Genomic DNA, 14,395 nt, shown 5'->3' with positions numbered 1-14,395 from the left:
TCCCCATCCTGGGCCCGTGGGAACCATCTCCCTCTGTGGCTTCAGTGGGATCCTGGCTAACAGGGGAAGCCAGGGAAGCTTCGACCGGCAGAGGAGGGAAGCAGAAATTAAGGGCGGGAAAGAGGGAGAGACACAGAAGGCAGAGACATGGAGAGAAAGAGGAGAGGAGGGAGACAGAGAAGGCGGCCTGCCAGGAGCCTGGAGGACCGACGGATGGAAGACAGGACAGCGGCAGAGGCTGCAGCACCCATGGAAGCCTCTGGGCCCGCGTGGCCTAACCTGTAACTCGACTGTGTGCTTGTGGGGGTGATGTGGCTGAATCACGCTATGTCAGAAGCCTAGGAGAGCCCCAAACATTGCAAAAGTGAACAGGCTTCCTATCATTTCTGGAGGCCAGTGGCTCTCATCCCAGCTAGTCACACTGGGAGCTTAAAGGAAAAAACCAAAAAACCCCCAAATAATGCTCAGGCCCCATACCCAGAGACTGGGATTCAAATGGTCTAGGCTTGGGGTACTGTATGGTTGCCCCCACCACGCGGAAGGGCAGGGGCAGTGCCCAGGAGGCCCCTCTGCCCCTCTGCCTGCCCACCCTCCCCCACTTTGGGCCACTGGGAGTCTGGGGCCTACTGAGGAATGCAAGGAATGAAGCCGGGCCTGGCACGGCCATCTCCGGGTCCCCTCCCCCTTCGAGAACTCCCAGGAGCCCATTCTGTGTCTGGCCCAGGCGGAAGCCTCCCCTGGGAAGGCATCAGCTAGCACGAGGTCTCCCAGCCCTGAATCCCCGCTCCCGGCCTTCTCCTTGGAGCGCCAGGCCCAAACCCCTTCTCCTCTTGGGTCCCCTCCAGCTCAAATGCTGGACCACAGGGCCCAGCCCAGGGGTCCCCTTCACTGAGCGCTTATCAGTGGTGGAGTGAGTGACCCTGACAGCCGACAAGGAGCCCGCAGAACTTATCACCTGCTCTGGTGGGCCGGGATGACCTGAGAAGGCTTCCCAGAAGGGGTGACCTTTAGGTCAAGACACAAAGAACACACGAGAGGAGAGCACTTAACAAAGATCAGGAAGGCTAAAGTGCAAGCAGACAGGGGCAGGGTCTGGTCCAGCAGGGGAGGGACCAGGTTGGGCCCTCTCTCCAGGCAGTAGGGGACGTGGATGGATTTTTTTTTTTTTAAAGATTTTATTATTTATTTATTTGAGAGAGAGAATGAGAGATAGAGAGCACGAGAGGGAAGAGGGTCAGAGGGAGAAGCAGACTCCCCGCTGAGCAGGGAGCCCGATGCGGGACTCGATCCTGGGACTCCAGGATCATGACCTGAGCCGAAGGCAGTCGCTTAACCAACTGAGCCACCCAGGCGCCCAGATTTCTTTTTTTTTAAGATTTTTTTAAATTTATTTATTCATGAAAGAGAGAGAGAGAGAGAGAGAGAGGGGCAGAGGGAGAAGCAGGCTCCCAAGGAGCAGGGAGCCCAATGCGGGACCCGATCCCAGGACCCTGAGACCATGACCTGAGCCGAAGGCAGATGCCCAACCATCTGAGCCACCCAGGCGCCCGACGTGGATGGATTTCAAACAGAGAAGCCCCCCCCCCCCCCGCTGACCCCCATGTGCTGACTTCAGCCACACCTGCTGGTCCCCTGCCCCCCCCATCTTCTTTCACGGGGATGGAGAACACCAGCTGGCCACCCAGACAGTGCCAGGGGATCCCCAGATCCTGCCACCCCCGCGGGGTAGGGCCAGGCCCTGGCTCCTTCCTGCCACGCCGTGAGGAGACCCTACCAGAGCTGCTTCCCGCAGCCCTGAGCCTGTTCCCCGATAATTAAACCGTAAGCTGATTAGTCAAGGAAAACCTTTAATTAGCCCTTGAAATCATTCAGGAAAATTACAACCTCCTCTCCGGGCACACTGCCCACCCTCTGCTTAGGGACTAGGAGTGGTGCCAGGGAGGAAGCAGGGTTGGGGGAGGAGGGCAGGGGGCTCCTGGGCCTAATGTGAGCCTTACCCAGCAAAGGCCAAACCTAGGATACAAGGTGCCTCGTGGGAGGGGCAGGCACAGACTCCCCGGGCCACATCACAAACTACCTCAGAATAAATCCACCAAAAAGTGGGCAAGGACGGTGCTGGAAAAGCATGGCACTCTGCTGAGACACATCAGAGAAGACAAATAAATGGAGAGATAGACCACATTCATGGACTGGGAGACTCAATGTCATGCCTGTGTGTGTGATGAGATGCATGTCTAATATTTAAATAGAATTCAAAGAGCCAAGAATGGCCAAGACACTCTTGAAGAGGAACAAGTAGGAGCGCTTGCTCTCCCCAAGATCAAAACTTCTTATCAATGACAGAAATGAGGGCTGGGTGGTAGTATGCAGGAACAGGCATCCAGCAACAGACTCACTCATAGAGACGCATGATTTATGATAAGAGTGACCGTGGAGAAAAGTCAGTCTGTTTTTAGTAAATGGTCCTTGGATGATGGGAGATCCAGGCAAAGAATATGAAACCGGATGCCTACCTCACACCACACACACACACACACACACACACACACACACACACACACACACACACACACACACACACACACACACACACACACACACACTTCCAGGACAAAGAAAGGCGAGAAGCAGAATTCTAAAACTCTAAAGGATATGAGTGATATATTTGACCATATTAAAATTAAGCGCTTATAAAGAAAGCAAAAAGACGAACAGCAGGCCGGGAGAATTATAGCATCTTCGAAACAAAGGCTCTCATCCAGAACCGAGGATTTAACTCGAAGAAGTAACAAATAAAAATGCAGACAGCCAGATGGGAAATAGGCAAGTGACTTGAATGGGCTCTTCACAAGAGAGGAGTACCAGACGTTCCAGGGGACAGGTGAAAAGCTGCTCCACCCAACAGGCCACCAGGGAAATGCAAATCCGCACCTGGAGGAGCTAAGGCCAGATCTGCTCAGGGCCAGTTCCGAAGGATGGGCTAGCACTCACCACGGGTGCCACCCTTCCCCTCCCCGACTGTGAAATGGGCCGAATGGTCATAGCCACCTTCTGGGATCCCTGGAAGGACTGAGCAGACGCAGGGGAGTGCTTCGCGGGGCACTGGGCCTGGCACGGCGCAAACCTTCAATTAGTTTTCCCTATGAATCAGCCTAAGGAATACTCACTCCCCAGACCCGAGGTCATTTCAGGCCTTCCCCTGCCTCGGGGCAGGGATGCCCCAGAAGGCTGAGAGTCCAAGAGACAGACGCTAAATGGGTAGCAACTGGATCTGTTTATCCACCAACCACTGGGTCCCTGGAGGCCACAAAGGGCCAGGCAGTCCAGAGTATATGTAGGAGAAAAATGAAAATAATCACGTTCATATTTATACCCCAGGCACTGGCGTAAGTATGTTAGGAGCAGAGCTTCAGAGATGCCCTAGAACACCTGAGTGGCCTCAATTCTAGAGAAGAAGAACAAGCGAGACGTGGAGAGGCCCCGAGTGGCTGTCTGCGTTCAAATCCAGACCGACCACAGAACCGATAGTGATGTGAGCCACCCTTCGGTTCCTCAGAGGTCCCCGCGCTCTCCCCTCCCCTCCCTCAGCCAACTCCTGCTCGCCCTTCCAGTGGCATTCCCTCCTCACTGGGGGCAGATCCCCCACCATGCACGGCGGCAGGGTGTACTCAGGGCTTATCATTCCTTCCACCCCCCACATTCGGTCCGCCAGCGTTTACTGAGCCACCCCGGCACATACACATCAAGCTGAGGTTACAACAAGGAACACAGTAAGGGTCCCCCGCTACCACCCCCAACCCATGAAGCCAAGTTATGAGGAGGAAGGAGCACAAGAAGCCAACCGACCCACAAATCACAGAGTCATGTAAGTAGTAATGATGGGTGCCACAAAGAAACTCAAGCCCAGGAAGGTGGAAGAGGGAAAGAGTGGCAGGTCCCAGACGAAGCATGTGAACCAAAGGCCCTGAGGCAGGACCCGGCCTGGAATGTTCCAGGAACAGCATGGCAGGAGAGGAGTGGAAGCTCGCAGGAAAGCTGGGCCAGGATCTCATGATCCCCCCCTCCCAGAGTTGAAGCCACAGGAGGGTCCCCAGCAGGGCGGGGATGCGATCTGACCCCAGCTCCCTCGAGCTTCATGTGAGGACAGACTGCGGGGGGGGGGGGGGGGGGGGGGGGGGCGGGGAGGCAACGGGGAAGTGGGGAGTGGGGAGGCGGTGGGAGACGAGGGTGGCTTAAGTAGGGGCTGCCACGGAAGAAGAGTGAAAGGTGCCAGGTTCTGCTCTGCAGGTAGAGCAGGTGGTTTTCCTGCCATCCTGTGAAGGAGGGGGATGGGAGGAGTCAGGATGCCCCCAGACTCCTGGCCCGAGATCGATCAGTCGATCGAGAGGATGGATGAGGCGCCTGTTAATGAGACAGGGTCATGGCAGGGAGCCGGGGTCGGGGGGGGGGGGGGGGAGATGGGGGCTTGGGAGTCCAGCTTATTTTACCTGTCTGCGTGTGGATCTGGGACCAGGGTCTGGGTCTCCTGCCTGACGGAGCTCACAAGGGGCCGCCTGTGGGGCCGGGGCTAGCTTCCCTGGAGAATTCCCTGGAGAAATGTGTGCAGGCCCGCCCGCACGCCCGGGGCAGACGTGTTCAAAGGCACTGACACCCGCACAGCAGGAGACAAGAGAGATCAGCTCTGGGTTGTTCTCACACTAGAAGAGGACACAGCAACGAGGGGGGGACGAACTATGGACATGCTCAGCCACGTGGCCGGACCCCACGGACCAGGGATGAAAGAAGCCGGCTGCTAACAAGACCTGCGGGGGGACTCCATTTCTGTGAAGTTCAAAAGCACGCAAGGTGGCACTCTATAATTCAGGGATGCACGCCTGGCAGGGACTCTCCAGAAAGGCAGGGACACGGTGACCCCCAAGGTCAGGGGAGTGATCGCTACCGGGGTCGTGATGGTGACGGGGGCGCTCCTAGGGTGCGGTGTTCTGTCTTCCCCCAAGTGTGCAGAGGTGTTTGTTCATCTCATAATGATGTTAAGCTGACACGTGCACTTAGGCCCATTTCCAGAGGCACGTTACGCTTTGCAATCACTAAAGGTTTAAAAGTAGAAGAATTATAAATGTACGTAACTATATATACACAGCACGGCATCTCAGAGTCAGATCATCTGGGGCCAGGCTGCTGTGGAAGATTCGGGGGAAGGCCCCCGTGGGCAGCAGAGGAGGGGTCCCCAGGGAGAGAGGAGGCAGAAGGGCCTGGGGGGTCCTCACCTGAGGGAGTTATGCTGAAGAGCCCTGCCTTCCGGCCATGTCCTACTTTCTCCCCATCCTTCACATGGGCCGTGGAGGGGAAGGGAGGGGAGGGCAGGAGGGGAGCAGGAGGAGGGCGGGAGGAGTCCCAGGATAGCAGGCCGCTTCCCGTTGTGTGGGAGTGGCTGGAACCAGCCTGGGGAAGCCAGGCCCAACGGCAGCACAATGGCGCTTTGCTTTATCGGGAGTTTCCAGGGCCAGGCCGGGCACCTGGGGGTGGAAGCGGGGAGGGCCTGGGAGGGAGCGCGCTGTCTGGGGACCCCGCCCGGCGCCCCCACCTGTCAGGCTGCTCCCCTCCAAAGCCCGGAAGACACAATGGGGGGGGCCTTCTAATCCCTCAGGCTTAGTTTGGGGGTGGCAGAGGGAGTGACCCCAGGCAAGTCTCCCAGGTTCGCAATCTCCTCCCCTATGAAAGAGGAATCATAGTTAACACCTACATCTTGGGGTGCTGGGGGCGTCCAATAAGTTAGCTCACAGGAAGCACTAGAACAAGGCCTGTTAATAGTAATGATACAGAACGAGGCTAAGAGTAGTGACAGGAGCAGCTAACAGTCTTCGAGCACTTACTATACATTTTGCTTGACGATGATGCATTTATAGCCTCAGAACAACCCTGAGGAGGCACCGGTATCATCTCCATTATGGAGATAAAGACACCAAAGCACAGAGCAGTTAAGGGACTTGTCTGGGACCCCACACAGCTAGTAGTAGCGCGGCTGGCTCCAGAGCCCAAGCCCTCCGCCTCTATGGTGTCACACAAGTTAGGGAGTCCAGATTGGAGCCAGGCAGGCCTGGGTTCCAGGCCTGGATCTGCCCCTTATTTGCTGACGGATTGCCAGCCCATGCCTCGGTTTCTCCTTCTCAGGGAAAGTAAAAAATACGACAGAGAGACAGCTCCTGGGAAAGGAAGCCCAGGTGGCTTTCAACAAACACAAAGATGCTCCACTTCACTCACTTTAAAATCAGAACCATGGCGACAGAACCACGGCGAGAACCTTACCTGACTGGCAAAGGCCAAGGCGTCAGCTACTACCCCAAGCACGGGGCCAGCATGTGAGGAAGCCCCGGCGGCCATCAGACGTCGGGGCTGGGGCGCAAACAGGCTCATGCTCTCGGGCAGGCCTGAACGCTGCTGGCCGAGCTACTGGGGTGCACATCTCAGACCCCCGAGCCCACGTCCAGAGCTGAGCCCAGAGCTGCGCTCCCATGCGCATGCGGCCCTGTTCTGAGGAGGGACAGACCTGAAGGGCCTGAAGAGCCATCAGCGAGAACACACGTGTGTCAGGGAGTGGCACACGCCACAGAAAGCACAAGGAAGCATTTCCGGGTCCAGACACGGAACTGAAGAGTGAAACCTGCAAGGCCGCTTCCCGTTGTGTGGGAGTGGGAACGCACGGCTAAGAATGCAAACGGGGGACGCTGGCTCCATCTGGGTAGAAACAAAAGGGGGCAGAACACACGCAGGGACACATATCCTAAGACAGAAGAGACGCTGGGAACAATGGCTGTCTCGGGGAAGGGGATGGGCGGCCAGGCTGGGAAAGGGAAAGGGATTCCCTCGTGGCTGTATACCCTTCTGTGCTGTGCGCAATTATTATTTAGGGGAATAGGTGACGCATGCGCACGGAGCAAAAAAATGTGCCTTCTTGAAATGAAAATGCTGGAAAAGAGAAATGAGGTTAATGACACCTCCTGCTCAGGGTCTCTGGACAGAGCCACTGTGCTGATGCTCATCCAGCACACATCTGGCGCCTGGCGGGCCGCGAGCTGCGGGTGAGTCCAGTATCACTAGAGGCTGGGAGCCGGTGAAGGGGAGGCTGCAGCCCAGCGGGGACAGGGCACAAGGAAGGAAACGGAAATTGTTAAAATTGTTGAATTATAAATTGTTACAAGCTTATTGTGTGCCAGGCCACTCGGGGAACTCTTCACCGCATGATCTACGATCCTCCCAACAGCCCATTTAACAGGTGAGGAATGTGAGGCCCACAGAGGCTCCAGCTCTTCCCCAGGGGCCCCAGCTAGGGGGTCGGGGACCAGTGTGGACTGCATGGCCCCCGCAGAGAAGTCGCCATTGCCCCTGAGGATGGCGGAAGCACCCGGAGAAAGGCAGGGCAGGACCAGAGGGCCCCGGGACACAGGCTGCCGTGAGTGGTAGCTTCTGTCGCATCTGCTGTCACCAGCTCCCCTGGGACCTGGGAAAGCTCCCCTCTGACCCTCCTTGCCCCCCGCCCCCCGGCCCCCGACACCTTCCTGTGGGCCCAGGCATCTGGCAGAAAACAAGCCCCAGCCCCGGAAAGGGTGGCGGGGGCGGGAAGGGTCCCATTTCCCTGGCCGCGACTTGGAAGGAGGCTGCTTCCTGCTGGCAGCAACTGTGGCGGCCTGGCTCGGGTGATGGGTTAAACAGCTGCTGGGGACACCCCGACCGGCGTCTGGCCAGGAAGTCTGGTTTACTGCGGGCCAGCAGGACAAGGAGGGGTGAGGCTGTGGAGAAGAAAGAGAAGGGGTTGGGGGGGCCCCTCAGGGAGGTAGGGACCCAGTGCCCAGAAACACCCCAGGTTGAACTGACCTCCAAGGAGCTTCCATCTAAAGAGGAGCCGGGGTAAGAACCAACTGGCCAGGAAGTGGCCTTGTCTTATCCAAACCACTTCCAAATCACCGGAGGGCAGCCACTGCAGGTGGTGACTCTATAGCCCGAAGGCCTGGAGTTCAAGTCCTACCTCTGCCACTCACCTGCTGTGTAACCTTAGGCACGTCACGTACCTCTGTGGGACTCAGTTTTCTCACCTCTGAAATGGGGATAACAACAGTACCTACCTACCAGTAGGCTGTTGTGGAGATCAAATGGGTTAATATGGGTAAAGTAAGGGTGCCTGGGTGGTGCATTCGGTTAAGTGTCCCACTCTTGATTTCGGCTCAGGTCAAGATCTTGGGGTCGTGAGACTGAGTCTCATATTGGGCGTGGCGCCTGCTTAAGATTCTCTCTCTCCCTCTCCCTCTGGCCCTCACCCCCATGTACGCACAGGCTCTCTCTCAAATAAAAATAAAATCCTTAAAAAATATACATGGGTAAAGTCCTCACAATCTTGGCAGCACACAGATTCCCTCCTCCATCGCTGCCCCCCCCCCATCCTACCCACCCTCATCTCCTGCTTGGACCCTTATAGCAGGCTCCCTGTGGGTCTCCCTGCTGCTGCACCCCAGGATCCACTCCCCACAGGGCAACATGAGTAATCCTTATTAAAGGGAAATGATGTTGCTTAAAGCCTTCCAGTGAGTCCGCATCACACACTGAATGCAATCCACGCTCCTTACCTCCACCTGTCAGCCTCTGGTACATCTGCCACACCTTCCCCACCTTCCTGATCTCACTGCCTCCTCTGCCACATGGGCCTCCCTGATGGTACCTGACCATCCCAAGCTCATTCGGACCTCAGGACCCTTGCACTTCCTGTACCCGCTACCCGCTCTATTCTTTCCACCTCCTTTCTTAGGCCTGGCTCGCTCTTTCTCATCGGTCAGATGTCTCCTCCTCCAGAAAGTCCTCACTGACTTCCCAGGCTGGTCAGGGGCCTCCTTCGGATTCCTACAGTCCCTGTGCCCCCCGTAACCTAGCCCTGATGCTGCTCTTCGTGCTACCTCACCCCAGCGCTGACACTCTGGGCTGTCACGGTCTCGGGATGGGTCTGTCTTCCTTTGTATACTAAAATCCATGCAGGCAGGGCTAGGGCTGTGTGGGTCGCCAGCGGGACCAGTGGTCACACACAGAGTGTAACAAGGCTCTGTCCCTCCCTTTCCACACTTCACCTCCTTCCTGCCCCCTTCCTGAGGAGGTTCAAGTCAGTATGGTCTCCTTTCCCACTGTCAGCCCTGAGAGATGCCTTCCAAGGACAGCTGGATCAAAGCTGTGGTCACTGTCCTGGATGTCCCAGAGGGCAAAAGCCTAGGTGTGGGGGCTCGGTGGGTGTCAGGTCCCCGCTAGGCCCATATCATGTGAACCATCTCCCCAGCTGTTCCCAGTCAGCCCAGAGGGCCATAAACCCACCATCTCATGGCTGAGTAAAGCACTTCAGCAAGGGCCACAAACTTGCCAGAAAGCAGGACATGGAGTGAAGGGAACCCTGAAGCCCTGTGGGAAAGCAGACTGGTACAACTGCTTAAGAAAACAATTTGGAAGGCCCAGCATGTCCACGGTGAGCCACAAGCCCAAGAGAGACTCTGGCCAGAGTATACAAGGAAACGCATTCTAGAATGTTCGATTTGGCGTTGTCACTGTCCCAGTGGGAAAGCACCCCAATGTCCACCAACAGGTGAACAGGTGACTCCTATGTGGCACAATCACAAGAATAAACACTCACAGCAGAGACGACGAATCCTAGAGTCACATACACGTCCTTGCAGAGAGAAACGCAAACTCGAGTGCTGAGCAGAAAAGAGCAGGTTGTTCACCGGGATGTCACTGACATCAGCCATCAAACTGTAAAACAGTGGTGGCCCACCCCGGCTGGCCACTGGAACCACACACTGAGGCCCGCCCCACCCCCAACCAAATGAATCCAAGCCAGACTCTCCCAGGCTGGCTTGGGCCACGGCAGTTTTGAAAGCTCTCCGGGTGACTGCAGCGAGGAGCCAGGATCAAGAGCTGCAGCTCTATCATCTGTGATACATTCAAGGGTAGTAACAGTAGGAAGACCTGCAGAGAGACACTGAACACCAAATCCGGGGCTGGGGCAAGGAGCCGGAAGAGAGGCTGGGGGGGGGGGCACTGGACACCATCCACTCTGCGAGTCCCGTCCCAGGCCAGATGCTGGAGGCGTGGGGGCTCTGTTAATTGAAGACTTTACTTTTCCCCCTCATCTAAAATGTATCCTCAGGAACAGAACTGGCAAGTTAAGAAATCACTTGCCCAAGGTCCCACAGCTGGGGACAGGGTAGGGGCCTGAATTCAGGTCTCCGATGCCAAAGCCCCAGCCCTCCTTACCTGCACCAAGCTGGGGACGCTGAGCGAGCTGGCACCACGAGCACAGGGCTGCCTGGCAGTGTGCCCACCCGGTGACCCTGCCAGAGCTGGAAGGGGGTGGCGCGGCCGCCTGAAAGAACCAGGAGGCAGGTGGAGAGGGGCCCTCCTCCATCTCTGAGGTCCTCCCCAGGTGGTGGCGGCAGCAGGACTAATGCCAACACAGCACGGAGCCAGGGCCGGGGCCACGTGCTTTCCGCTCTGCACCCTCCCGGCCATGCCATGAGGTGGTCACTATCATTTCCATTTTGCAGAGAAAGAAACGGAGGCCCAGGAAGTTAAGTGACTCACCCACGGTCACACAGCCCGTGAGTGATGGAGCTGGGTCTGCGCCAGTCCCCAGTGCTGCTCCGCAGCCCCTGATCCACTGCTCCCCCACTCCCAGGCTGGGCATCCTAGGGGTCCAGATGCAGCTGTGTATTGCTGGCTGGGGGTCTGGTTCCAGTCTGCTCCCACCAAGGGACACCGAGAGGCCCTGGAGGCCCGGGGGTTCTGCGTCTTGTCGGCTGGGGCAGTCCCAGCACCGAGCACAGTGTCCAACATTCAGCCACCAACCACCAAGCACCCTCCACTGGCCACACGGTGCTTCAGGGGGGTTTCAGGGAAGGAACAACATGGAGAAATTCCATGCCATGTGGGGCCCACATTCTTTGGCGGGGGGACAGACAACACAGGGTGCCCTGACAAACAAGATAAGCACAGAGCAAAGGCCTGGGGAGAAAACCGGATAGGGAGATAAAGAGTGTGTGAGGGACAGTGAGAGGCAGGTGGTGCTGTTAGGGCTGCACGTGGGTGACTGTAAGGGGGGGAGGGGCAGGGAAAGGATTCCAGGCAGAGGGAACAGGAAGGTCAAAGACCTGGAGGGTGGCATATGCCTACAGAGCTGAAGAACAGCAAACAGGCCGGTGGGGCTGGGGCTTGAGAAGGGACGGGGAGAGCCATAGGAAATGAGGTGGGAGCGATCTGGGACCACCATGAGAGCTCGGGGTTTTAAGTACAGAGAACACTAGGCTTTGTAGTGGATCCCACTCAGGGACACCCTCCCCAGTCAGAAAACCATCAGACTCACTTGGGCTCTGGGCCACCCACAAACACCCCACTCCCGTAGATCCATGAGAACTTCTCTTCCCAGATCACACCCTTCCAGGGAGCCCAGAGACAATCCATTCCAGTCCAGGGAGTGGCTCCGCCTTGCCCAGCCCCCTGCTTCCAGGAACAATCTTCAACAATCTACAATGTAACAACTGGGGGGCAAGAGCTCTGGAATCAGTCAGACCCAGCTTGGAAACTGCCTCTGTTACTCAGCAGATGCTACCTGAGCCTCAGTCTTCCTGTCTGTAAAGTGGGTCTACTCAGTACCCACTTCACAAGCTTATGGTATAATGAAACAAGACCGCTGAGCACAGTGTTAGCCCTCATTAAATATTAGCCAAAACTGTGATTATTTGAGAGGCAATAGAGCATAGTACGTCTCTAGGCACAGAACTCGAGTCTGAATCCCAACCCCACAACTTAGTCATTAGATGATCCTGGGCAGATCACCTGGGCTCTTAGTAACAGTGCCAACCCCATAAGGTTGTAGAGAGCATTAAATATACGGAAAGCATCTAAACGACCTGGCACATAGTGATTTATGAGTGTTTGGATTATTTTCACTATTTGTGGGAGGAGGCTCCCCTTTACCTGGCCAGGAAGCACCTCTGATCTCTCTCTTGGGCATCCCTCTCGTCCTCCCCAGCAATGTCTCCCACTAGGGTTTTAACTACTGACCCTCAGGTACATCATCTGTCGGATTCTGACCTTTGCCCCCTTTGGCCACGCCCCACATTTGATCCCTTAAAAAGGTGCCCCCCAACCTAAATCTCATGCATCTGATCGGCTGGTTGCTCCTGTAAACCTCCAAACCACCGCCCCGCGCCCATGGTTGTGATTTCCGACTCTGGTAAGCGCACCCTCCCTTCAAATGATTAAGTTTGACCCCCATTTTTTGACACTCGCCCCGACCCCCTCGAACGGGCCCCACTTCAAATTTCGAACTTTGTGGTCCTCTTCGCCACGCCCCCTTCGCTAGTTTGACCTCTGACCTCCTCTACACCACCCTCCCCAGCAGCACTGACTCCCGACCTCTCCGAGGCGACCCTTCCCTCCTCGAGTGAACTTTGACCCCAACGGCCCCGCCCCCTACTTGCGTAAAAGCTCTCCCACCGCCGTCGCTCGGCCCACCCCAATCCCCTGGCCTGACCGCTGATCCTACCGGCTCGGCGCTGCAGTCGCTCGCGGCCTAGCTGCTCGATCCGGAATTCTGGACCCTCACACAGCCCTCAGCTCTCTTGCGCCGCCGCCACCGCGGCCACTGCCGCCGCCATGTTAAATCCCCAACGAACATCCGGGGCTTTCCCCCTCGCCGCCCACCAGTCCCCATAGCAACGGGGCTGACCGGGCAGGGGGCAGGGCCCGCTCAGGGGCGGAGCTGGGCCATTGGCCGAGCCCGCTCCAGCTTCTGATTGGTGCAGATTGTCCAATTGGAGACCTTCGGGCAGAAAATGCCAAGCGGGGATTGGAAAATTTGGAAAGGGTGCGGGGAAGCTGGCTCCCCCCCCCAATCGGGTTCTTAAAGGGGAAAGGACTATACGCGTGTAAAGGTCGCACCTTACACCAAAACACGCTTACGTGCCACACACCTGGCCAAATGCTTTCCTTGCATTGTCTCACTAAATACTCACTAAAACCCCATCGTATTATTAATACCCATTTTACAGATAAAGAAACTGAGGCTCAAAGGGGTGAACTAGCTGCCTCAGAATTACAGGAAGTAGATAATGAGTTTTGAGTCTGTCTGAGTCCAGGAACTTGACCTGCAACCAAGACACTATTTGATCTTAATCTTTCCTGTAAGTTTTTAAAAAGTAATTAATTCATCAAAAAAGAAAAAAAAAAAGGAAAATACCCGAAAACAACAACAACAAAATCCATAAGCGAAACCCGGACATCCTCTCCTGTGATTTCACTCGCTGGGCCCCAGGTTCCCTGCTCTTCCAGAAAAAATATCCGGAACTCCTCATCCTTAAGGTCTTTTCATTGGCTTTTCCTTCTGTTTGGGATAGACTCTTCCCCCAGGTATCAGCAGGGCTCCCTTCCTCGCCTCTTGCAGGGTTTTACTCAAGTATCACCTTATCAGTGAGCTTATTCCTTCCCGCCCTAACTAAAGCAGCCAACATCCATCTTGCATGCTACTAAGCCCCTCCCCTTATCTGCTTTTTCCTATTTTCCTGCTCTAATCACCTTCTAACAAACTAGATGATTAGCTAATTGTAGTTAGCTTTTCAGTTGTTTACTGAAATGTCAACTCCATGAGAGCAAGGACTTTTATCTGTTTTGTTCACTGTGCATGCCCAGTGCCCTTGCACTATTGGCATGTAGATGCTCAATAAACATTTGTTGAACGGATGGTTGGATGAGTCCTAATTTCACCCCCTCAGAGATACTCTTAAATGCTAAGTGCATCCCTCTCCACCTCCCTGCCCCAGCACAGTGTCTAACACATAGTAGCCATGGGGGAACCAATGAATGAATGATTGCGTGATGAGTCATTTTCTTTTTCCTGTACATTTACCTACCTCTTTTGTTTTTAACAGAATCAGAGGCACACATTTATAAAGAATTTTATATGTTTCTAAAAACAAGTTTGGAAATATCACCAGTATCATTCCACATCATTTTCTTCCAGAACATTAGTTTTAATGGTTGCATGGATGCCATTCTATCAATGAACTCTAATTTGTTTAACCACCCTTTCTTGTTGAACATCTAAGCTGTGATAAATATTTTGCTATTATAAATAATACCTCCCCCCATACAAATTCAAGCAGTTAAATATTTGTGCACATCTCTAATCATTTCCTTTAAATAGATTGCCACAAATGGAACTGCTGGGTCAAAGGAAATGTACAACTTTAAGATTTAATAATAGTAACAGTTTCCATGCATGGAGCTAAGCTGTGTAATTTTAACAACAGGGCCTATGATTATTCCGGCTTCGGAGAGGAAGCAGAAGCTTGGAGAAGTAACTTTATTT

The 14,395-nt window shown here is 55.2% G+C and overlaps 1 protein-coding gene across 3 annotated transcripts in view; it reads right to left on the bottom strand.

Annotated features, from left to right (window-relative positions):
* The window catches only part of PAK4 (p21 (RAC1) activated kinase 4), a 43,068-nt gene extending 30,353 nt beyond the window's left edge, over nt 1–12,715 (bottom strand). For 2 of the 3 annotated variants that reach the window (XM_027620188.2, XM_027620190.2), the window contains exon 1: nt 12,575–12,715. The gene's annotated coding sequence lies outside the window, so the exon portion shown is untranslated. Of the gene's footprint in view, nt 1–10,284; nt 10,394–12,574 lie in introns of all 3 variants that reach the window. The other variant, XM_027620189.2, reaches the window with a different exon arrangement.
* Nucleotides 12,716–14,395: the final 1,680 nt, after the last annotated feature.

The sequence above is a fragment of the Zalophus californianus genome, chromosome 17, assembly GCF_009762305.2.
Source record: "Zalophus californianus isolate mZalCal1 chromosome 17, mZalCal1.pri.v2, whole genome shotgun sequence".
Classification (NCBI taxonomy): domain Eukaryota; kingdom Metazoa; phylum Chordata; class Mammalia; order Carnivora; family Otariidae; genus Zalophus; species Zalophus californianus.
The sequence above is the reverse complement of the archived record's forward strand: the minus strand, read 5'-3'. Positions and strand labels throughout refer to the sequence as shown.